Here is a 26,812-nt window from a genome sequence, read left to right as displayed (position 1 = left end):
TCCACATCCCACAGCTCAGTGCTCACCTTATTGGCAGCTGTTACCAGTGCTATTATCATGTCAAAAACTTGACATTCCCACCCCACCCTCCCCTTTAATTGTAAAGGCAAATGTCTTGGCTAATTAAAATTATTCTCATTCTCAAACTGTACTGTAGTGTTTAGTGGCCACATTTTTAATGAGTGTTCTTCATTCTACACTATTCATCATTGACTTCAGTGTCATAATTCCGTGTTGATCCATGCTGTAAACTCATCCGCCTTACTTACAATACTCCTTGCATTAAAATAGACATAACTAGGAACATTATTCCCACCATGCTTTTGATTCCTGCCTTTGTGCGTAGGCTTAATAACATCTTTTCCCACAACTACCCACAATCTGCCATGTCACTTTGGTTCCCCTCTCCTACAACTCTAGTTCAAACACCCACACCCGGAGCAGCACTAGCAAATCTTTCTACATATTTTGTCAAACACATGAATGGCACAGCATTCCAATGTTTTGCTCAATTTATTGAATTTAGCAGAGAAGGCTAAGTGTAGGAATCTAATACTGTAATGTTAAATTAGTGGATAATGACAGTCAGTATGATCACCATGCCTTATGTTGCAGGGTAACACAGATGCCTTCTACGTTGCCGACTTGTCATCATCAGTGGAAGATGACATTCCCTCGAGTGAAACCTTTCTATGCTGTGAAATGCAATGATAGCAAACCAATAGTTTGGACCCTTGCTCAATTAGGGATCAGCTTTGACTGTGCCAGTAAGGTAGGATTTGGAATAATGAGCTCACTGATGCTCTGTAAACATTAAAACGTGTTAATGTATGCAACAATGGAAAATCTCCCGAACTTTGCGGGAAACGGTACCGCAGCATGAAAGCCAGGACCAACAGGCTCCGGGACAGCTTCTTCCACCAGGCCAGTAGGCTGCTTAATTCATGCTGATGCAACTGTATATCTGTTATATTGACTATCCTGTTGTACATAATATTGATTATAAATTACTATAATTGTATGTTGCACATTTAGATGGAGACGTAATGTAGATTTTTACTCTTCGTGTATATGAAGGATGTAAGTAATGAAGTCAATTCAATGCCTCACTGCTTATACACTCAGTGGCCATTTTATTACATACACCTGCTCATTAATGCAAATATCTAATCGGAGAATCATGTGGCAGCGACTCAATGCATTAAAGCATGCAGACCTGGTCAAGAGGTTCAGTTTTTGTTCAGACCAAACATCAGAATGGGGAAGAAATGTGATTTAAATGACTTTGGCCGTGGAATGATTATTGGTGCCATTTCCTCTGTATCCCCATTACAATGTGGTGACACATTTGCCAGATCTGGTCTGTGTTTGTCATGGTCCGGTCCATCGATCCTTGTTCCGGGTTTTCTTGTTTTCTCCCTTGTTCTGTTGGGTGCCTTAATTGAGGCACCTGATCCTCACTGTGGGCTGGCACATAAATACCTCTCAAACCAAGGATTCTCTGCTGGATTGTTCCCTTCCCCTCCCTATCTGAATCCCCGGTAGTTACTTTGGCAGTTTATCTCAACAATTACTTCGTCTGTAAGCTTCGCCTGTTACCTTCGCCTGCAACCTTGCCTGTATTGCCGTCTAGTTCAACCGCTGGAGTGAGACCAGAGCCTTGCCACGCCAAGATAAGGAACTATCTATTGTTGAGTTTGGAACTGTCTCTTTGTGTCCCTGTGTTTAGTGTCCATGTCAAAGAAGAGTCCTGGCCCTAGGTCCTGGTCCCAAGGAGGGGTCCTGGCTCTGTGTTCCATGTGCGAGTCCCAGCCCTATGTCCTGTCCCCAAGGGGGGGTCCTGGCTCTGTGTTCCTGTGCTCAAGTCCAAGCCTCTGTGTTCCTGTGTTCCAAGACCGAGTCCAGGTGCAATGTTCCAGCCCTGTCCAAGTCTGAGCTTCGTGTCCTCATCTAGTTCTGGTACCTCTTCCAGTCCATGTTCCTCGTCCAGCCCAGGAGTACCTCACCCAACCCGGTGCTGGAGATTCTTTGTCCGGTGCTGGAGATTTCTTGTCCAGTCCAGGAGTCCCTCAGCAGTCATCCTGGTCCCTTACCCAAGAGCCTAACTAAGCCGAGTCCAAGAGCCAAGCCAAAACTAGTCCAAGTCAAGGCTTTGTGTTCTCATCCTGTCCATGTGCCTTGTCCTGTGCAGGAGTTCCACGTCCAGGCCTGTAGCCACGTCTTGTTCTCGCCTAGATCTGGAGTCCAAGCCTGAGTCGAGACCCAGGTTCTGGGTCCCTGTCCAGTCTCTGGCTCGGAGTCCTAGCCCAGGTTCCTAGTTTCAAGTTGCTTGTCCTGGTCCCGCTTTCCTAGTCTTAGTCCTAGCCCAGGCCCAGTGTCCTTGTCTCATCCAGGGCCTGTGTCCATGTCCAGCGTCATTTCTTCCTGACTCCCCTTGCTTTCTTGATAAATCTTGTCCTGTTCCTAGTACTTCAGTGTCTGTGTCTTGCATTTGGGTCTGCCTTCGGCGCCCCCTCGTGACCGTGTTGTCCTGCCGCCTCTGCACTTCTCCGTGCTTCTCGTTGCCTCTGTTTCCCTACAGGTGGTTTGCTCTCACTTTGGCCCTTCTTTTGAGCCATTTCATAGTTCACTCTACATGGTGGTGCTGTCCTCGTCTCCTTGCATTCCTTTACATTTAACATTAAAGATTAGCTTTATTTGTCATGTATACAGTATATAGCACATATATATATATTGTCAGTACGGTATCTGTCAACGTGGCGCAGAGAGGTGAGTTTGTGAATCTGGCTGGAGCAAAGGATGTTGGGAATGGCGAAGGTGGAGGTGTAGGAACATGTGGCAGAGAAGGAGTGCCAGGGGACAGAGGTGGTGAGGGTGCAGACACACCAGCCCTGAGACACCAGGCAAGGTCATCTGATTCTATGCAATTGGTTTATAGATCATTACAGAATGTCTCTCCGGTGCTTCCCGCACCCTCCTCTCCCCCTTCCCCTTCTCCTAACCAAGAGTCCACTCTCAATCCACAACTGAAACTCATATCAGAATCAGATTATCATCACCCAAACGTCATGATTTTTTTAAAAATGGCAGCAGTACAGTGCAGTACGTAAGATTACTACAGTACTGTGCAAAAGTCTTGGGCATCCTAGGTATATCTATGTGCCCAAGACATTTGCACAGTACTGCACATCAAAACATACAGTGAACTGTGTTGTTTGCATCAACAACCAAGAGTTTCAGGATGTGCTGGGCAGCCCACAAGTGTCACCATGCTTCCAGCAGCAATATAGCAGGCCCATGTCTTATAACCCTAACCCGTGTCTTTGGAATGTAAGAAAACTGGAGTTTCTGGAGGAAACCCACACAGTCACAGGTAGAATGTATGAGCTTATTGACATTGGCAGGAACTGAACCTGGCTCGCGGGTAAAGCGTTACGGTAACCACTACGCTACCATGCTGCCCCATGTTTCGTGGCCCAGTGCAAAAATCATTTTGCTTTCCCTGCTTTACTCTGCAGCTGATTCCTGTTCTGCCCTCATCGGTTAGTTGCCCCTTTGTTCTGCCTATCTCTGTCCCTGGTTCACCCTACATAGTCCCCCGACCCACCACCATTGTATCCCATCGTCCCCCGACCCACCACCCTTGTATCCCACCAAGATAAGATGTACTCTAGACCTCACAATCTACCTTGTAATCGCCTTGCACTTTACTGTCTACATGCATGTTACTGTCACTGTACTTTCTGTGTAACTCTCTGAATTCTGTTGTTACCCTTTTACCACTTCAATGCATTGTCGGAATGAAATGAATGAATTATGGACAGTATGCAAGACAAAGTTTTCCACTGTACTTCAGTATATGTGACAATTTGCCAATCAGTGAACTCAGAAAAATAAAAAATATTAAAGTAACTCTCTTTCTGTCCCAACAGAATGAGATTGCGATGATACAAGATTTTGGGGTTCCCCCAGAGAGAATCGTTTATGCACACCCCTGCAAGGAGAGCTCTCATATTAAATTTGCTGCCACCAATGGGATTCAGATGATGACATTCGATAACGAAGATGAACTCTTCAAAATGGCACGGATTCATCCCACTGCTAAGTAAATGACAATTTCCTCTTTTTCATCTGAATCAGCTGGTTATTTCAATTGAAATGTAGACAATATGCATCTACTTTTGATATTCTCTGCAGACACCTGTCTGAATTGTCAAGCTACACACATCAAAGTTGCTGGTGAATGCAGCAGGCCAGGCAGCATCTCTAGGAAGAAGTACAGTCGACGTTTCGGGCCGAGACCCTTCGTCAGGACTAACTGAAGGAAGAGCTAGTAAGAAATTTGAAAGGGGGAGGGGGAGATCCAAAATGATAGGAGAAGACAGGAGGGGGAGGGATGGAGCCAAGAGCTGGACAGGTGATTGGCAAAAGGGATATGAGAGGATCATGGGACAGGAGGCCCAGGGAGAAGGAAAAGGGGGAGGGGGTGAAAAACCCAGAGGATGGGCAAGGGGTATAGTCAGAGGGATAGAGGGAGAAAAAAGACAGAGAGAGAGAAAGAATGTGTGTATATAAATAAATAACAGATGGGGTACGAGGGGGAGGTGGGGCATTAGCGGAAGTTAGATAAGTCAATGTTCATGCAATCAGGTAGGAGGCTACCCAGAAGGAATATAAGGTGTTGTTCCTCCAACCTGAGTGTGGCTTCATCTTTACAGTAGAGGAGGCCGTGGATAGACATATCAGAATGGGATGTGGAATTAAAATGTGTGGCCACTGGGAGATCCTGCTTTCTCTGGCGGACAGAGCATAGGTGTTCAGCAAAACCATCTCCCAGTCTGCGTCGGGTCTCAACAATATATAGAAGGCCACATCGGGAGCACCGGACACAGTATATCACCCCAGCCGACTCACAGGTGAAGTGTTGCCTCACCTGGAAGGACTGTCTGGGGCCCTGAATGGTGGTAAGGGAGGAAGTGTAAGGGCATGTGTAGCATGTGGGGAAGGATTTGTTATGCGTGTGCAGGAAGGATTCCTGATACAATATGTGGACAGGCTAAAGAAAGGAGAGGCCATACGGGACCCACTACTAGCCGATGAACCTGGTCAGGTGACAGATCTCTTGGTGGGTGATCATTTCAGACAGCGACTACAACTTCCTGATGGCCTTGAACAGGGATAAGAGCAGACAGTTTGGAAAGTATTTAATTGAGGGAAGGCGCATGATGATGCTATTTGGTAATAACTTGAGTGCGCAAATTGGGAATAGATGTACTCAGGGAGACGTACACAGAAATGTGGAGGTTGTTTAGGGAGCACTTTCATAGTGGTTCTGGTTAGATTTGTCCCATTGAGGTAGGGAAAGGACGGTAAGGTGAAGGAATCATGGCTGACAACGGATGTAGAATATTTAGTCAAGATGAAGAAAGAAGCGTACTTAAAGTTTAGGAAGCAAGAATCAGATAGAGCTCTTGAGAGTTATAAGGTAGCCAGAAGGGAGCTGAAGAATTGACTTAGGAGAGCTAGTAAGGGAATCTTGATTTGAGCACCTTGTTGCTTAGTACAATTAGCCCTTGCAGGGTACAATCATTAAAGTGAGATTCAAATTCAGTATGTCTGCTTTCTGTACAAATTCATTTGTAACTACAGTGGATTCAGTTAATTGGGACACACCGGGACCAGTACCTTTTGGCCCAAGTTAAGTATCTGCCCCAATTAATCAAAGTTTCATGAAAGTGCTTTTAAAAGATAAACTACTGTTTAACTGAGTAACAAATTATGTATTTAAATGAAATACAGAACAAATTAGGACACTACAATATCACTACAGTGCTGGTGGCGTAGTGGCATCAGCGTCAGACTTCGGGACGAAAGGTCCCGAGTTCAAATCCAGGTGGCTCCCCTGCATCCTTTCCATCCGTACATGGTTATGAGCTGGTGATCTCTTTGGAAACTCACCCGGCAGAAGGCAATGGCAAACCACTGCTGTAACTTGCTTCATACACGGTTCCCCACTATGTCAGAGAGGCTTGGAGGGAAATCGCCTGCTAACCGGAGAAACTCCGGATGCGACGTACCTTTCCTATTATAACATTACATGTTAGTTCCTAATTGTTATCAATGGAGGCATTAATCCAGTGTACACTGCCATGTTCTTTTGATACACTGTAAATGAACAAAATCAGTGTAGACACCCCGTGCAGATAGTGGACTGCATGAAGTAGTGTCAAAAATCATCGCTTTTTAATTTGGCATTGAGCAGCCCAAATGAATAACATAATACAAGCAAGTGCACGTGATTGACACTAGTTAGAAACTGTTGCATCCTCCAAATCTTCACTTCCATTGTAACGTTCAAGATAATTGTCAATACCTTCAAATTCTTTATAGTACTAATTTCCTGAGGTAGTGAAATTGTTTCATTTTCACTCCAAGCTGTTTCTGGTATCTCCAAGCCTGAATGCTTGAAACCATAGTGAGCAAAACGGTTTTGAGTTGTTCTGCTACTTATTTTTCACCAACTATCAATGAATAAAATCACTGCTTTTTGAACACAAACACACGGAACTAACGCTATTTAAAAACTGTTGACTTTAAGCATGGTATCGTGTCTGTAACCCTCTCACCGGGCTTGTATACAAAGTCGGCTCATTAGTAACAGCCACGTCACTCAGCGGTGAGAAGGCCACCTTTCATAAACATACATGTGTAGGGGCAGTATGATTTGGGGTTTAACCAAACAGGAACGTCATGATGTTCAGATTAAAGAAACCTCGATTTGAGCAAATGCTGTGTAAATACTGACCGTAGACAATTATCGGTTGGCAAGAAATAAGAGATGGTGCACCGTATAAAATTATAAAGTATATTTACTAATTTCAGATTTATCACAGTTATTAAAAGAAAGAAAAAGAAAAAAAAGGGCCTATTACAGTTAAACCAGTCTAAATCTGCACCTGACCGTTGGAGCTCGCCTGTTCAAAAAACAGGGCATAACCATTACTCATGGTGCTGAATGCTTATCACCAATCACCGGTAGTTCGAATCTTGGACTCCTTCGTCTCACAAAGTATTCCTTGCAATCACATCTTCCCCGATCTTCTCTTTACCGCAAGTCCAAACCCTACCAGCATCTATCACGAATCTTTCTCCGCCCAGCTCTCTCTAGAACCTTCTCTCAATTCCACCATCCTGATTGGCTAACACAACATTCTTAAGTTGAACAATAGTCCCTTTAGCTGAAACCAAAACATTCTACTAGCAGGGGACACTGCTTTTACAGAAAACTAAAATGAAATACCTCACACAATAGCAGAAAAAATCTTAACCAGGGCATTACATCTTCTATGTAATTGATACTAGTGACTGATACTAGTTAGAAGCTTCAGCAAATCTCCTGTTCCAGTTAAGCAGCATACAAATAAATGAAGGAAATCTCAGCTATTTTCTTGATCAGTTTTTATTCTTTAAAAACTGCCCCAAGTAAGCAGCTGCCTAATTAACCGGAATCCACTATATATAGATATAGATAGAATGCTGGTTATCTGGTAATAATATATAATTGATTTCCGTTGTTGTAGATTGCAGCAGTGATCAATTGTGCATTGGATCTTCACTTTCCTGAAGCAAGTGGAGTGAACATTATTGTTGAACCTGGCCGTTATTACGTGATGTCTTCGGTCACAATGGCTGTGAATATCATTGGAAGAAAAATTACTATAGATTCAACTAACTCCAATGGTAAATTCTGCCACAAATCCCCACCTAGCTACAGTGATCTTCTGCACTCAATACTGTATGAGGGAATGATGGGTGATATATTCCAGCGCTTTACCACCAGAAGGAGATGTGGCATAAGAAGCTTTGTGTTCCCTATAGGCAAATGAAGGAAGAGTTGCCATCTAGGATGTGAAGATTCATGAAGATGGCTGAAATTCCTGGTCAGCTTCTTAAGACCATAAGTCACATGAGCAGAATTAGGCCATTTGGCCTTGAGTCTGATCCACCATTCCATCATGGCTGATTTATTATCCCTCTCAACACCATTCTCCTGCCTTCTCGCCACAACCTTTGACGCCCTTACTAATCAAGAACCTATGAACCTCTACTTAAAATATACTCAATGACTCAGCATTTTTAGTCATATGTGGCATTGAATTGCAGAGATTCACCACCCTCTATCTTAGGAAATTCTTCCCATCTTTGTTCTCAAGGGACGTCCTTCTATTCTGAGTCTGTGCCTCCTGGTCTTAGACTCCCACACTGTAGGAAATATCCCCTCTACATCCACTTTACCTAGGTCTTTCAATATTTGATTGGTTTCAATGAGGTCCCCCTCATTCTTCTAAATTCCAGCAAGTACAGGTCAGAGCCTTCAAACTCTCGTCATACGTCAACCTTTTCATTCCCAGATCGTTCTTGGGAACCCTCTTCAATGCCAGCACATCTTTCCTTAGATAAGGGACCGAAAACTGCTGGTATTACTAACAAAACAATACTGACTTTGGCCTATTTTATCACATGCCTCCAAGTACCCCGAAACCTCATCCTTAGTAATGGACTCCAACATCTTCCAAATGACTGAAGTCTGGCTAACAATTTTCTTCCTTCTGCCTCCTTCCCTTCTTAAAGAGCGGAGTGACATTTGCAAATTTATATTCTTATGGAACCATGCCAGAATCTAGTTTTTCTTGAAAGATCATTACTAATGCCTCCACAATCTCTTCAGCTACCTCATTCAGAATCCTGGGATATAGTCCATCTTAATCTTAACCCTAACCCTAAACCTAACTTTTCAGCTTCTCAAGCACTTTCTCCTTAGTAATAGCAACTACACTCATTTCTGGCCTCCTGGCACTCTCAAAATTCTGGCATACTGCTAGTGTCTTCCACAGTGAAGATTGATGCAAAATACGTATTAAATTTGTCCGCGATTTTTTTGACCCCATCACTACCTCCCCAGTGTCAATTTCCAGTGGTCCAATGTCCACTCTCATTTCTCTTTTACTTTTATATATTTGAAAATTTTTTGGAATCTTTTTTATATTATTGACTAGCTTACCTTCATACTCTCTCTACACCTATGATTGTGTTGCCATGCAGAGCTCAAATGCCATCCTGTGTTATCAGAATAAAATTACTGACAATACAGTTATCGTTGGCAGAATTTCAGATGGTGACAAGGATGCATAGCGAGATAGATCAGCTGACTGAGTGGTGGCACAGCAACAACCTTGGACAATGTTAGTAAGACAAAGGAATTGATTGTGGACTTCAGGAAGGGGAAGTTGAGGGAATACACAACAGCCCTCATCAAGGGATCAGAAGTGGAAAGGGTGAGCAGTATCAGGTGGGTCTCTACTGGCTGTCAAGAGGATCTATCCTGGATCCAACATGTTGATGCATTACAGACAGCAGCTATATTTCATTAGGAGTTTGAAAAGGATTGGTCCGTCATCAGAGACACTCGCAAGTTTCCCCAAATGTACCATGGAGAGAATTCTAACTGGTTGCGTCATTGTCTGGTATGGAGGGGCTACTGAACAGGATCAGAAAAAAGCTGCAGAAAGTCAGCTCCATCATGGGCACCAGCCCCCCTCTCCCCCAGCTTCAAGGTCACCTTCAAAGGGCAATGCCTCAAAAGGGCGACATCCATCATTAAAGGCCTCTATTACCCCAGACTTGCTTTCATCTCACTGCTAAACCTAACTTTTCAGCTTCTCAAGCACTTTCTCCTTAGTAATAGCAACTACACTCATTTCTGGCCTCCTGGCACTCTCAAAATTCTGGCATACTGCTAGTGTCTTCCACAGTGAAGATTGATGCAAAATACGTATTAAATTTGTCCGCGATTTTTTTGACCCCATCACTACCTCCCCAGTGTCAATTTCCAGTGGTCCAATGTCCACTCTCATTTCTCTTTTACTTTTATATATTTGAAAATTTTTTGGAATCTTTTTTATATTATTGACTAGCTTACCTTCATACTCTCTCTACACCTATGATTGTGTTGCCATGCAGAGCTCAAATGCCATCCTGTGTTATCAGAATAAAATTACTGACAATACAGTTATCGTTGGCAGAATTTCAGATGGTGACAAGGATGCATAGCGAGATAGATCAGCTGACTGAGTGGTGGCACAGCAACAACCTTGGACAATGTTAGTAAGACAAAGGAATTGATTGTGGACTTCAGGAAGGGGAAGTTGAGGGAATACACAACAGCCCTCATCAAGGGATCAGAAGTGGAAAGGGTGAGCAGTATCAGGTGGGTCTCTACTGGCTGTCAAGAGGATCTATCCTGGATCCAACATGTTGATGCATTACAGACAGCAGCTATATTTCATTAGGAGTTTGAAAAGGATTGGTCCGTCATCAGAGACACTCGCAAGTTTCCCCAAATGTACCATGGAGAGAATTCTAACTGGTTGCGTCATTGTCTGGTATGGAGGGGCTACTGAACAGGATCAGAAAAAAGCTGCAGAAAGTCAGCTCCATCATGGGCACCAGCCCCCCTCTCCCCCAGCTTCAAGGTCACCTTCAAAGGGCAATGCCTCAAAAGGGCGACATCCATCATTAAAGGCCTCTATTACCCCAGACTTGCTTTCATCTCACTGCTAAACCTAACTTTTCAGCTTCTCAAGCACTTTCTCCTTAGTAATAGCAACTACACTCATTTCTGGCCTCCTGGCACTCTCAAAATTCTGGCATACTGCTAGTGTCTTCCACAGTGAAGATTGATGCAAAATACGTATTAAATTTGTCCGCGATTTTTTTGACCCCATCACTACCTCCCCAGTGTCAATTTCCAGTGGTCCAATGTCCACTCTCATTTCTCTTTTACTTTTATATATTTGAAAATTTTTTGGAATCTTTTTTATATTATTGACTAGCTTACCTTCATACTCTCTCTACACCTATGATTGTGTTGCCATGCAGAGCTCAAATGCCATCCTGTGTTATCAGAATAAAATTACTGACAATACAGTTATCGTTGGCAGAATTTCAGATGGTGACAAGGATGCATAGCGAGATAGATCAGCTGACTGAGTGGTGGCACAGCAACAACCTTGGACAATGTTAGTAAGACAAAGGAATTGATTGTGGACTTCAGGAAGGGGAAGTTGAGGGAATACACAACAGCCCTCATCAAGGGATCAGAAGTGGAAAGGGTGAGCAGTATCAGGTGGGTCTCTACTGGCTGTCAAGAGGATCTATCCTGGATCCAACATGTTGATGCATTACAGACAGCAGCTATATTTCATTAGGAGTTTGAAAAGGATTGGTCCGTCATCAGAGACACTCGCAAGTTTCCCCAAATGTACCATGGAGAGAATTCTAACTGGTTGCGTCATTGTCTGGTATGGAGGGGCTACTGAACAGGATCAGAAAAAAGCTGCAGAAAGTCAGCTCCATCATGGGCACCAGCCCCCCTCTCCCCCAGCTTCAAGGTCACCTTCAAAGGGCAATGCCTCAAAAGGGCGACATCCATCATTAAAGGCCTCTATTACCCCAGACTTGCTTTCATCTCACTGCTATTATCAAGGAGGTGATATAGGACCCTGAAGACACGTACTCAACATTTCAGGAATAGCTTCTTCTCATCCACCACCTGATTTCTAAATGGACAATGAACCCATTAGACCTACCTCGGTACATTTTTCCCTTTCTATTTGCACTACTTACTTATTTACATTTATGAAGAGGGCAAGCCAGCGGTTATATTTTATTACGAGTTTGATAAGATTTGGTATGCCACCAAAGACTCTAGCAAATTTCTACAGATGTATCATGAAGAGCACTCTGACTGGTTACATCACCATCTGGTATGGAGGCGCCAAAGCACAGGATTGGAAAAAAACTCAGCCAGCGCCATCATTGGCATTAAGGATCCCCGCCACCCAGAACATGATCTCTTCTCATTACTACCATTAGAGAGGAGGAATAGGAGCCTGAAGATACACACTCAATGTTTTAGGACCAGCTTCCTCCCCTCCACCAGAAGATTTTCAGAATAAGTACTACCTCAATATTTCTGCTCTCGTTTTGCAGTATTGCACTGTTTTGCTGCCACAAAACAACAAATTTTGCAACATATATCAGTAATAATAAACCTGATACTTATTGTCTAATACCCCTTTCTAAAAGAATATTGGGCATCATGGTAGTGTAGCAGTCAGCACGATGCTGTTACAGCTGGGGGCACCGAATTCAATCCTCCATAAGGAGGTTCTGTACATCCAACCCATGGAATGCATGGGTTTTCTCTGGGTTCTCAGGTTTCCCCCAACAGTCCAAAGATGTACCAGGTAAGTGGTCATTGTAAATTGTCCCGTGGTTAGGTTAAAATCAGGGTAGTGAGCAGTTGCTGGGATTTAAATAAGTACTGAATCTCCCTCCACTATTGTTTCAGGTGATGGATTGAAGTACATTTGTGAAATCCACTCACCAAGGTCGGAAACTGAGTGATGGAAGCCACTCAGAAAAAGCAGTGGACATACGAATGCTATGCAGTTGCAGCCCTTCAGCATCCTTCTGGCTGACAGCCCCTACTGGGAATTGAATGTGTGCGACCAGGAAAATTGTGGCTGCTGTTTTTTCCTAACATGTGAGATTATCTCCAAAGAGTTAGCAACCACGAAGAGCAATATTTTCTGTATTTATGATACAAACGCGTAAAAAGCTGGTTCCACTGCATACTTTCTCTACTCATGGTTCAGGATAACCATGTTTTTAAAAATAGCAGAATGAGCCCTTTACTTTCCTCCTTAAACATTAATATTACAAAGCTAATCTTTGAAATTCAGTACATGGATCTTATTATGTGTTAATTCTCTTTTCTAGATGATGAGACTGAGACTAAGAAAACCATAATGTACTATGTCAATGATGGTCGACATGGGTCTTTAAAAGCTGAACAACCTCCAATAAAACCAATAGCATTTAAGGTAAGGATTCACAAAAATAATGTAAGAAAAATGCTGTTAAGTCTTTTTGTAAGCACTCTTATCAGCTAGGCAGGCCAAATCTCCTCCAGCAAACTACCACCCTATTGGTTTACTTTCATTCATCAACAAGACACATATTGTTGATGTTATCGAGCAGTCTTAACTCACCAATGGTCTGTCAAATAATGTCCAGAATGGGTCTCACAGCGATTATTTGGCTCCTTGTGTTATTACAGCCTAGGTCCAAACCTGGATCAAAGTTTAATTTCAGAGGTGAGAGAGATTGGGTGAATGGGTCCTCAGAGACCTGGAGACACAGAAGGCAATGGCATCAAGGCAGGAACATTACAGTCTCAAAACATTATCCAGGGTAAACCTAACTGTTGATTTTCCTTCCATTTTAAGATCAGAACTGGAGATGTTTGGTGATGATAGCACATGAAGTTATTCATACATGTATAATGGAAAAAGGCTTTGAAACAAAGCTTTGGAGTTACCCAGCAAATCAGATAATTATGGAGAGTGAAATAAAGTTAATGTTTCAGGTCAATAATCCTTTATCTGGGTGCTACCTCCATGTGTAGTGGGCACACCTAAAACCTAGAGTGGCAGAACCTTCCTTTAAATATCAGAATCAGGTTTATTATCACCGACATGTGTCATGAAATTTGTTAACTTTGCAGCAGCAGTTCAATGCAATACTTAATATAGAGGGAATAATAATAAATAAATAAGTAAACCAATTACACTATATGTATATTGAATAGATTAAAAATTGTGCAAAAAACAGAAATAATATATATTAAAAAAGTGAGGTACTGTTCAAGGGTTCAATGTCCATTTAGGAATCGGATGGCAGAGGGGAGGAAGCTGTTCCTGAATCGCTGAGTGTGTGCCTTCAGGCTTCTGTACACCATACCTGATGGTATCAGTGAGAAAAGGGCATGCCCTGGGTACTGAAGGTCCTTAATAATGGACAGTGCCTTTTCTGAGACAGTGCTCTTTGAAGATGCCCTGGGTACTTTGTAGGCTAGTACCTAAGATGGAGCCGACTAAATTTACAAATATGGAATACTACTTATTCCATGTCTAACCTGTTCTTTAAAAACATTCATGGTAAATCCGTGAATTGGGATCGCATGGGTTGAGGGGAATTGTGAACATCCCAAGTGCAAGCTACAACGTAGGTGCCCATTTAGCAATGGCAAGTCCAGTGTGTTAGATGTCATCTGCTGTAGGTTTTTCAGTACCTGGTGTGGAAAGTGTCTGCAAAACTTGTACCAAGTTAAATCTCCTGCATTTGGCATTCTTAATAAATTGTATTCTGAAAATTGTTTTTACATGGATATATGGTGTTATTACACTTGTAATTTTTTAACAAAATTAAATCTATTTCTTTAAAACAGGTAATGAATGCTTGTGACAATCAATTTTAAGACAGAGCCTGCAAACTGACAAAACCATTGAGTACAGTGGTTGTTTCAGTTGCATTTCAGTTCAATGAATGTTCGAAGTTCCCCAAAAAAGGTCATGCCCAAGACCTTACCAATACAAACACGATCAAGGGCAGGCAATCTTTAGTTAGAGGACGATCTGCTTCAGTACTACCGATAAATAACAGGTGGTAGACAAGAGGCTATTGGTACAAAGTAGTGAAAGTCCACGATTGGAACCCATGAGCAATCCTTCAAGAGAATAATTAAGATGGTCGTCTTCTACATCACTACCACTGATGAGTTTTGTTTTGGAACATTAGGACAGCAGAATATATTTTTTTTAAAGAAACAGGTGCTGAAAGATGTTGAGAGCAATAAAGGATAAAAGTAACATTAGGATAACATTTGTACGTTGCTCAACAATACAAGGTTTATTGAAGTCCAAATTAACAAAACTGACCTGATACTTACTTCTTGCAGAAAGTCAACCTTGACCAACAACTGTTTAACACAAAACTTTGGGGACCAACTTGTGATTCCTTTGATTATGTCATTGATCACTGCGCGCTGCTTGAGCTGGAAATTGGAAATTGGCTGCTCTTTCAAAACAGAGGCGCACACTCGGTCTCTCTCTCAAACAAGTTCAATGGCTTTCAAGGCGCCATTGCAAACTATGTAGTGGCCAAAGAAGCCTGGTAGGAACAAATTAATTTCCTTCCCATTAGAATTGAGAATGTGGTTCAGTAACATTTTAACCGACATTTGTTTTACACATCTTTCTCTGCACGCAGCTGTTCAACCATACATGAGAATTAACTTGTCACTTTGTTCCCAAACAAAGGGAAACTCTCCGGAAGATAAAGGAAGAAAATCAGCATCCAACAGAAGAGCAGGTCCAAGGAGAGATTTAATTGCTAAGAGAAGCTGAGCATAATTTTCATCAATCACCACCAACGTTTACATGGTGAACTATTCTGAATTCTCAAGTTAATTTTAAAACTGCTCTGTCACATTTTTGTTATGTTAGAAATTAATAAGCTTTTAGTGTTTCGTTTACCAGAAGTTGTTCATTAAATTTCCAACACAATGACAACTTTTCAAATTCGCCTAGGATTTATTTCTCAGGTGAGAGGAAAATAAGCAGAATTCTAAAAGCATAATATTTTATCACTTGAAACGGTCATTATTCATTCTCAATGCATCAAGGAATCAAATCAGTGCAGTAGTATGTAATAAAAACTAAATGGTTTAAATAATTAAGTTAGATGTTACATACAGTATGCGCAGAACAAGAATGGTAATAGTGTCACATGATTAAACATTTTTACTGAGTCACTTTAGTAATAGCTGTCTAACTGTGTGGGAGCTAAGAACCGATCCCACCAAGACAGAGAGGTGCGCTGTCTCCAGTGTAGCTGTGTAACACCGGGTTCAGCAGTCCTAATTTTGGTATCAGGAGTAAGGATAATTTGCTTACAAAGGCGATGGCTGACCTCATATCCAGCTCAAATTTCGCGGGCTGGTTGTCCACTGTGAGTGTAACGAAATAATGTGGCTGGTTTTGGTGGCTTATAGATTTGGAAAATAATGTTCACTTCTTCACTCCAGCTGTTCCCTTGTGTGGAATTGATGGCTGTTTAGCGAAGCATAAGATATAGGAGCAGAATTAGGCCACTTGGCTCATCAAGTATGCTCCACCATTCCAACATGGCTGATTTATTATCCCTCTCAACACCATTCTCCTGCCTTCTCACTGCCACCACACTCTGGCTCAAAAAAATTCCTTCCCATCTGTTCTAAATAGACATCCCTCTATTCTGAGGCTACACCCTCTGGTCCTACACTAACCCACTATAAGAAACATCTTCGATATACCTACTTTATCTAAGCCTTTCATTATTCGATAAGTTTCAATGGGATCCCCCCTCATTCTTCTAAACTCCAATAAGTACAGGCCCAGAGTCATCAAAGGCTCCTCATATGTTAAACCCTTCATTCCCAAAATCATTCTCGTGAACCTCCTCTGGACCCTCTCCAATGCCAGCACATCTTTCTTTTTAGATAAGGGGCCCTAAACTGCTCACAATATCCCAACTGCAGTCTGACCAATACCTTATAAAACCTCACCCTTGTTCTGATATTCTAGTCCTCTCAAGATGCATGCTAACATTGCATTTGCCGTCCTGACCAATGGCTCAACCTGCAAGTTAACCTTTAGGGAATCTGCACAAAGACTAAGTCCCTTTGCACTTCTGATTTTTCAATTTTCTGCCTGTTTAGATGATCAGTCTAAACTTTTGTTCCTTCTACAAAAGGACATGATCATGTATTTCCTAACACTATATTCTATCTGTCACTTCTTTGACATTTTCCCCATCTGTCCAAGTCCTTCTGCATACTCCTCGCTTCATTAGCACTACCTGCATCTCTTTGTGTCATCTGTAAACTTGGCTGGAAAGAAATCAATACTGTCATCCAAATCATTGACAGATAATGTGAAAAGAAGTGGTTCCAATATCTACCCCTGTGGAACACTGGTAGTCACTGGCAGCCAACCAGAACAGGCCACTTTATGTCCATTCTTTGTCTCGTGCAAGTCAGCCATTATTCTATCAATGCTAGTATATTTCCTGTAATTCAAAAGGCTCTTATCCAAGTTAACAATATCCACCGACTCTCTTTTGGCTATCCTGTCTGCTAATTCCTCAAAGAATTCCAACAGATTTGTCAGGCAAGACTTCCCTACAGGAAAACACGCTGACTTTGGCCCACTTTATCATGCTCCTCCAAGTATCCCAAAACCTCATCCTTAATGATGGACTCCAACATCTTTCCAACCACTATAGTCAGGCTAACTGGTCTATAATTTCCTTTCTTCTGCCTCCTCCTTCCCTTCTTAAAGAGTAGTGTGTCTTGCAATTTTCCAGTCTTCTGGAACCATTCCATGATCTAGTGATTCTGGAAAGATCATTACTAACGCCTCCACAGTTTCTTCAGCCTGAGCTGTAGTCTCTTTTCACCCTTGTCAGTGTCACAGTCCTGACCGGTTATTCCTTGGGTCCCTTTAAATTTACTTTGTGTCACGATCGGGACCGTTGACTCCTTGTTTTCCTTAATTCATTGTTTCCCCACATTTCTTGGGCTCTGTAATTAAAGGCACTTGAATCTCAGCTGAACGAGCAGTATTTAGTGTCGGGCTTACAGCTACTCGGCGCTAGATCAGCATCGGACGTCACCAAAACAAGTGCGAGCAAGTCACCCTGCCAGAACGAGCCAAGTTACATCACCGGAGCTACTCAAGTCTTCTCCCCGAAGCGAATGTCAGTAAGTCGCCTCTCCTCACCGGAGCCAGCCTGTTAAGTTACCTTGCCTGATCGAGCCGCTACGCTACCTCGCCTGAGCGGGTCCATCAAGTTAACCTGCCGGAGTGAGACTAGAGCTGCTGTCTGTAGTTCCTGGGCCGTGCCAAGGGCTTGCCACTACTTGGAGCCATTTTGTGTCAAGGTATGAACTGTCTATTGTTGTGTGGTACCATCTCTTCGTGTCCTCGTCTCCGCTGAGTAGGTCCGGCTGTTTTGCCGCTAGTCTGAGTTAGGAACTGTCTTCTCGTGTTGTCTCCGCTGGGTAGGTCCAGCTATTTGCCGCTACCTTGAGTGGAGAACTATCTCTTCGTGTTCTCGTCTCCACTGAATAGGTCCGGCCGTATGCTGATACTCTGAGTTGGGGAATCCTGTCACTTAGTGTTTTGCAACACACATCAAAGTTGCTGGTGAACACAGCAGGCCAGGCAGCATCTCTAGGAGGAGGTACAGTCAATGTTTCAGGCCGAGACCCTTTGTCAGGACTAACTGAAGGAAGAGCTAGTAAGAGATTTGAAAGTGGGGGGGGGGAATCCAAAATGATAGGAGAAGACAGAAGGGGGAAGGATGGAGCCAAGAGCTGGACAGGGATATGAGAGGATCATGGGACAGGAGGCCCAGGGAGAAGGAAAAGGGGGAGGGGGGGAAAACCCAGAGGATGGGCAAGGGGTATAGACAGAGGGAGAAAAAGGAGAGAGAGAGAGAGAAAGAATGTGTGTATATAAATAAATAACAGATGGGGTACAAGGGGGAGGTGGGGCATTAGCGTCCCCATCTGTTATTTATTTATATACACACATTCTTTTTCTCTCTCTCTCCTTTTTCTCCCTCTGACTATACCCCTTGCCCATCCTTTGGGTTTTTCCCCCCTCCCCCTTTTCCTTCTCCCTGGGCCTCCTGTCCCATGATTCCCTCCTATCCCTTTTGCCAATCACCTGTCCAGCTCTTGGCTCCCTCGGCCTGAAACGTTGACTGCACCTCTTCCTAGGGATGCTGCCTGGCCTGCTGCGTGACGAAGGGTCTCGGCCTGAAACGTCGACTGCACCTCTTCCTAGAGATGCTGCCTGGCCTGCTGCGTTCACCAGCAACTTTTATGTGTGTTACTTGAATTTCCAGCATCTGCAGAATTCCTGTTGTTTATGTTAACTACGATCTTCTTTCAGCCACAAGTCAGTGATGCCCATAACATTATACCTGCCAACCTCTAACTGTGCTGCAAGATCATTTCCCTTATTACATATACCGTGTGCAAATATAACACCTTCAGTTCTGTATTCACCGTCCTTTCCAATTTTGCCCCCATGATACATTTCACCTCAATCCATTGACTACGATTATGCCCTATAATCTTTTATCCTTCCTCACAGTCTCATGACACACAACAATGACTTGGAGGGAGGCAAATGTTATCCCCTTGTTCAAAAAAGGTAGTAGGGATAGTCCGGGAATTATAGACCAGTGAGCCTATGTCCGTGGTGGGAAAGCTGTTGGAAAAGATTCCTAGATATAGGATCTATGGGCATTTAGAGAATCATGGTCTGATCAGGGCCCGTCAGCATGGCCTTGTGAAGGGCAGATTGTGTCTAACAAGCCTGATAGAGTTCTTTGAGGAGGTGACCAGGCATATAGATGAGGGTAGTGCAGTGGATGTGATCTATATGGATTTTAGTAAGGCATTTGACAAGGTTCCACACAGTAGGCTTATTCAGAAAGTCAGAAGGCATGGGATCCAGGGAAGTTTGGCCAGGTGGATTCGGAATTGGCTCGCCTGCAGAAGGCAGAGGGTCGTGGTGGAGGGAGTACATTCAGATTGGAGGATTGTGACTAGTGGTGTCCCACAAGGTTTTATTAACGACCTGGATGTGGGGGTAGAAGGGTGGGTTGGCAAGTTTGTAGACGACACAAAGGTTGGTGGTGTTGTAAATAGTGTAGAGGATTGTCGAAGCTTGCAGAGAGACATTGATAGGATGCAGAAGTGGGCTGAGAAGTGGCAGATGGAGTTCAATCCAGAGAAGTGTGAGGTGGTACACTTTGTAAGGACAAACTCCAAGGCAGAGTACAAAGTAAATGGCAGGATACTTGGTAGTGTGGAGGAGCAGAGGGATCTGGGGGTACATGTCCACAGATCCCTGAAAGTTGCCTCTCAGGTAGATAGGGTAGTTAAGAAAGCTTATGGGGTGTTAGCTTTCATAAGTCGAGGGATAGAGTTTAAGAGTCGCGATGTAATGATGCAGCTCTATAAAACTCTGGTTAGGCCACACTTGGAGTATTGTGTCCAGTTCTGGTTGCCTCACTATAGGAAGGATGTGGAAGTATTGGAAAAGGTACAGAGGAGATTTACCAGAATGCTGCCTGGTTTAAGAAAGTATGCATTATGATCAGAGATTAAGGGAGCTAGGGCTTTACTCTTTGGAGAGAAGGAGGATGAGAGGAGACATGATAGAGGTGTACAAGATAATAAGAGGAATAGATAGAGTGGATAGCCAGCGCCTCTTCCCCAGGGCACCACTGCTCAATACAAGAGGACATGGCTTTAAGGTAAGGGGTGGGAAGTTCAAGGGGGATATTAGAGGAAGGTTTTTTACTCAGAGAGTGGTTGGTGCGTGGAATGCACTGCCTGAGTCAGTGGTGGAGGCAGATACACTAGTGAAATTTAAGAAACTACTAGACAGGTATATGGAGGAATTTAAGGTGGGGGATTATATGGGAGGCAGGGTTTGAGGGTCGGCACAACATTGTGGGCCGTAGGGCCTGTACTGTGCTGTACTATTCTATGTTCTACACCAACTGCCCCATCCTCAGCCCTATCACTCCTGTTCCCAACCCCCCGCCAACTTAGTTTAAACCGTCCCCAACATCTCTAGCAAACCCACCCACAAGGATATTAGTCCCCCTGGCGTTCAAATGTAACCTGTACTTTTTGTACAGGGGATATCTTCCCCAGAAGAAATCCCAATACTGTAATACAGAAATCTGAAAACCTGCCCCCAGCTGCATTTCCTCAGCCGCTCAGTCATCTGTACTACCTTCCTTTTCCTGTCCTGACTGGCATGTGCTACTAGGAATAATCCAAAAATTACTCCCTTGGAGGCCCTGCTCTTCAGTCTCTTCCCTAACTCCCTGGACTCACTGAACCGGACCTTTTCCCGCATAATCCCTATGCCACTGCTGCCAATGTGTACCACAACCTCTGGATGCTTACCCTCCCTCTTGAGAATCTTCCATAGTGGAAACTATAGGAAGGGTGCGGAGGAGATTTACAAGGACGTTGCCTGGATTGGGGAGCATGCCTTATGAGAATAGGTTGAGTGAACTTGGCCTTTTCTCCTTGGAGCGATGGAGGATGAGAGGTGACCTGATAGAGGTGTATAAGATGATGTGAGGCATTGATCGTGTGGATAGTCAGAGACTTTTTCCCAGGGCTGAAATGACTAACATGAGAGGGTACAGTTTTAAGGTGCTTGGAAGTAGGTAGAGGAGATATCAGTGCTAAGTTTTTTCTTTACGCAGAGAGTGGTGAGGGCATGGAATGGGCTACCGGCAGCGGCGGATACGATTGGGTCTTTTAAGAGACTCCTGCATAGGTACATGGAGCTTTGAAAAACAGAGGTGTATGGGTAACCCTAGGTAATTTCTAAAGTATGTACATGTTCGGCACAGCATCGTGGGGTGAGGGGCCTGTATTGTGCTGTAGGCTTTCTATGTAACGGGCTCTAAGACATCCTAGACCCTAGCACCTGGGTGGTAATACACGATCCTGGCTTCTCTTTTTAGGCCACAGAATTTGCTGTCCATTCCCCTAACTATCCAGTATCCTATCACTGTCGTTCTGCTGGACTTTACCCTTCCCTGCTGAGCTTCAGAGCTGGCCACAGTGCCACTGCCTAGGTGCTGCTGTGCTATGATAGGTCATTCCGCCACCCCCCCCCCCCAAAGGACTATACTTCTTACTGAGCGGAATGGCCACAGAAGAACCCTGCGCTGACTACTTCCTTCCATTAATTTTACTGGTGGTCACCCATCTACTATCTGAAGCCTGTACCCTGGGTGTGACAACCTCAGCAAAAGATTCATCTATCAAAAGACCGTGGATCTTTCTCCAGCTTTCTTAAAAGCCGCGGGTAAAGTTCACAAGGAATTGTCTCCAGCTTATTCCGCGATCTGCCGTTCCGCAGTCACTTCCCGACCGGCCCTTGAGGTGCCCTACCGTCTGACAGATCCAACAGACTGTCTCTTGAACCTTTGGGAATAACTTTCCCACAGCGATGGCATTCCTGTGGAGGCTTCCGTGATCTCTCTGAAGACTATCGGCTACGGGCCGGCATCGCCTGGCAAACGTAGACGTTTTCGGAAGGGGGCTTTCTCTGTAAGGCCTCTCTTGATTGCTTCTCAGTGGAGTATGCCTTGTCCCGGGACAAATCATGCCTTTCAGACAGGAGTACTCCCATCTTGGACCCCACCAGTCAACGCTTGGATAAGCATCGGTTGGAATTCGCCCGGGGGATTATCTTTGTGTTTATGTTCCTGCCTCTTATGAGGAAATCTTCTGCGTCCCTAGTCAGGCGTCTGCTGTAACTGTGAAAACCTGAAGCGTGCCGTAAAGATATCCTGCTGCGTTCTCCAAAGGTTGTCCGAAGCCTCAAGCGTGTCTGTCAGTTCCGAATCATTCTGCAGGTCCAGAGCATCTACCGGCCTCTGCTCAGGCTCTCCCAAGTGCTCCAGGAGCAGTCTGAGTTTCATCGCTTCTTTCGGCTTTACGAGCCAGTTTTAAAATACGCAGGAGTTTGAAGTAGTTTTCTTACCATGCTGACAGGGTCCACGGATCGGTTTTGCCACAGCCGCTCGGAGGAGAGGGGCTATTCCTTGTTTTGATCCTATGCGCGGAGCGGAAGCTACAGTGCAGTAATATAATCAAACGTTTTTACTGAGTCACGTTAGTAACAGTACATACTAGGCAACTTAATAGTGTATTAAATACGAAGGGAGCCGGCCGAGACGAAAGGAGACGTATTTGAAAGCCCGCGCAAGGACAGAGAGCGCCTATCGCACTTCGGAGGCCCAATCGAGCAACCGCACAATCGATCAGCCGCATGCGCAATCGAAAGCCCGCGCGAAAAGCGTGTCTACCACACTTAGGAGGCCCAATCGATTAACCGTGCGATCGATCGACCGCATGCGCACTTACCACATTCCGGTAATCGATCTAATATGGTACAGAAGGGATTTAATATACTCCACAACTTTGTAGTTATCATCTGTTATTTAAGAAAATATTTTTTTTAAATAAAATTGAGAGAGTACAGAGGAGGTTTATTAAAATGTTGCCTGGGTTTCATCTTCTAAGTTGCAGAGAAAGGTTGAACAAGTTAGGTCTTTATTCTTTGGAGCGTAGAAGGTTGAGGGGAGACTTGATAGAGGTGTTTAAAATTATGAGGGGGATTGATAGAGTTGACGTGGTTAGACTTTTTCCATTGAGAGTGGGGAAGATACAAACAAGAGGGCATGGGTTGAGAATTAGAGGACAAAAGTTTGGGGATAACATGAGGGGGAACTTCTTTACTCAGAGAGTGGTAGCTGTGTGGAATGAGCTTCCAGCAGAAGTGGTTGAAGCAGGCTCAATGTTGTCATTTAAAGTTAAATTGGATAGATATATAGACAGGAAAGGAAAGGGATGGAGGGTTATGGGCTGAGTGCAGGTCGGTGGGAATAAGATAGGGTAAGAGTTCGGCACGGACTAGAAGGGCCGAGATAGCCTGTTTCTGTGCTGTAATTGTTAAGTGGTTATTTTAGAATTCAGAAACAGGTTGAACATTTCAAGTCTGACATTCTATGGTCTGGCATGTTTTGAAAATATAGATTAGATCTATACTATTTAACTGAGATTTATACTAACGTAGATCATTAGCCTACCAGTTCAACTTGTGCGATCACAGCCACCAGTGTTTCTGACCTTGGGAAGTGTCGCTTACCACTGTCACCAGAAGCTTTGTGTGACACGGGATCTATCCTTAAAAAGAACAGTTCTGCTTAGAGGAAGACACATCAGAGGCCAATTTGTATATTTCAGCACCAATATCTCAAATAACAATGAGTTTTGAGTACAGGAAGGAGATAGAGAGCTTAGTAACATGGTGTCAAAATAACCTTTCCCTCAGTATCAGTACTGGCAATTGATCTTTAGGAAAGGTGCTTCTTTCCACATGCTCCTGTCTACGTCAATGGTGTTGAGGCTGAGAACTTCAGGTTTCTAGGAGTGAACATCAATAGCCCTTCCTAGTCCCTCCATGTAAGACATCACAGCCAAGAAAGCTCACCAACCGCTCTACATCCTCCGGGTCTGGACAAATTTCACATGACTCATTCACCCTTCCCAATGTTAATTATTGCACCACAGAAATTCAAAGTAAGTTTATTATCAAAGTCACCACATACTACCTTGAGGTTTCTCGTCTTGCAGGCATTCAGAGCCAAACAAAAAATATAAAACAGTCAAAATACAAAAACTACACACAAAAACTGATTAACAACCAATATACAAAAGAGGGTGAACAGTGCCAATTAAAAACAAGCAAGTACATAAATACTGAGAACATGAGTTGTAGAGTCCTTGAAAGTAAGTCCATTGGTTGAGTTCAGTCATCAGTCAAGTGTTGAGGTGAGTAAAGCTTTCCATGCTGCTTCAGGAGTTTGAAGTGTAATAACTTCCTGAACTTGGTGGTGTGGGACCTAACAGTCCTGTTTCTCCTATTTGGATGCATTATGGCTCGTATGACAACTGCTTTATGTGACTGCAAGAAACTGCAGAGAGCTCTAGACACAGTTCTGCAGTACAGTAACAGCCAACCCTCAATGGAGTCTGTCTTTCCCCAGCTGTCTGCCTCATTAAAGCAGCCAGCATAATCATAAACCTCATCCACACTGGACGTCCTCTCTTCTTTCAGGCAGGAGATACCAAAGCCAGAAAGCACGTACCACTAGGCTCAAGGAGAGTTCTCTGACTATTCAATAGTTCTCTAGTACGAGATGAACTCTTAACCTCACAATCCACCCCAAGGAAGGTAGTGCACCCGTGGCTGACAAGAGAAATTAGGGATAGTATCAATTCCAAAGAAGAAGCATACAAATTAGCCAGAGAAAGTGGCTCACCTGAGGACTGGGAGAAATTCAGAGTTCAGCAGAGGAGGACAAAGGGCTTAATTAGGAAGGGGAAAAAAAGATTATGAGAGAAAACTGGCAGGGAACATAAAAACGGACTGTAAAAGCTTTTATAGATATGTAAAAAGGAAAAGACTGGTAAAGACAAATGTAGGTCCCCCGCAGACAGAAACAGGTGAATTGATTATGGGGAGCAAGGACATGGCAGACCAATTGAATAGTTACTTTGGTTCTGTCTTCACTAAGGAGGACATAAATAATCTTCCAGAAATAGTAAGGGACAGAGGGTCCAGTGGGATGGAGGAACTGAGCGAAATACATGTTAGTAGGGAAGTGGTGTTAGGTAAATTGAAGGGATTGAAGGCAGATAAATCCCCAGGGCCAGATGGTCTGCATCCTAGAGTGCTTAAAGAAGTAGCCCAAGAAATAGTGGATGCATTAGTGATAATTTTTCAAAACTCGTTAGATTCTGGACTAGTTCCTGAGGATTGGAGGGTGGCTAATGTAACCCCACTTTTTAAAAAAGGAGGGAGAGAGAAACCGGGGAATTATAGACCGGTTAGCCTAACGTCGGTGGTGGGGAAACTGCTGGAGTCAGTTATCAAGGATGTGATAACAGCACATTTGGAAAGCGGTGAAATGATCGGACAAAGTCAGCATGGATTTGTGAAAGGAAAATCATGTCTGACGAATCTCATAGAATTTTTTGAGGATGTAACTAGTGGAGTGGATAGGGGAGAACCAGTGGATGTGGTATATTTGGATTTTCAAAAGGCTTTTGACAAGGTCCCACACAGGAGATTAGTGTGCAAACTTAAAGCACACACTATTGGGGGTAAGGTATTGGTGTGGGTGGAGAATTGGTTAGCAGACAGGAAGCAAAGAGTGGGAATAAACGGGACCTTTTCAGAATGGCAGGCGGTGACTAGTGGGGTACCGCAAGGCTCAGTGCTGGGACCCCAGTTGTTTACAATATATATTAATGACTTGGATGAGGGAATTAAATGCAGCATCTCCAAGTTTGCGGATGACACAAAGCTGGGTGGCAGTGTTAGCACTGAGGAGGATGCTAAGAGGATGCAGGGTGACTTGGATAGGTTGGGTGAGTGGGCAAATTCATGGCAGATGCAATTTAATGTGGATAAATGTGAAGTTATCCACTTTGGTGGCAAAAATAGGAAAACAGATTATTATCTGAATGGTGGCCGATTAGGAAAAGGGGAGGTGCAACGAGACCTGGGTGTCATTATACACCAGTCATTGAAAGTGGGCATGCAGGTACAGCAGGCGGTGAAAAAGGCGAATGGTATGCTGGCATTTATAGCGAGAGGATTCGAGTACAGGAGCAGGGAGGTACTACTGCAGTTGTACAAGGCCTAGGTGAGACCACACCTGGAGTATTGTGTGCAGTTTTGGTCCCCTAATCTGAGGAAAGACATCTTTGCCATAGAGGGAGTACAAAGAAGGTTCACCAGATTGATTCCTGGGATGGCGGGACTTTCATATGAAGAAAGACTGGATGAATTGGGCTTGTACTCGTTGGAATTTAGAAGATTGAGGGGGGATCTGATTGAAACGTATAAGATCCTAAAGGGATTGGACAGGCTAGATGCAGGAAGATTGTTCCCGATGTTGGGGAAAGTCCAGAACGAGGGGTCACAGTTTGAGGATAGAGGGGAAGCCTTTTAGGACCGAGATTAGGAAAAACTTCTTCACACAGAGAGTGGTGAATCTGTGGAATTCTCTGCCACAGGAAACAGTTGAGGCCAGTTCATTGGCTATATTTAAGAGGGAGTTAGATATGGCCCTTGTGGCTACGGGGGTCAGGGGGTATGGAGGGAAGACTGGGGTGGGGTTCTGAGTTGGATGATCAGCCATGATCATAATAAATGGCGGTGCAGGCTCGAAGGGCCGA

General features: G+C 43.8%; 1 pseudogene; it reads left to right on the top strand.

Annotated features, from left to right (window-relative positions):
- LOC134357931 (ornithine decarboxylase-like) overlaps positions 1 to 15,387 on the top strand; it is a 34,414-nt pseudogene extending 19,027 nt beyond the window's left edge.
- The last annotated feature ends 11,425 nt before the right edge of the window (positions 15,388 to 26,812 follow it).

This window comes from Mobula hypostoma, chromosome 17 (assembly GCF_963921235.1).
Source record: "Mobula hypostoma chromosome 17, sMobHyp1.1, whole genome shotgun sequence".
NCBI classification, from domain to species: domain Eukaryota; kingdom Metazoa; phylum Chordata; class Chondrichthyes; order Myliobatiformes; family Myliobatidae; genus Mobula; species Mobula hypostoma.
The sequence above is the reverse complement of the archived record's forward strand: the minus strand, read 5'-3'. Positions and strand labels throughout refer to the sequence as shown.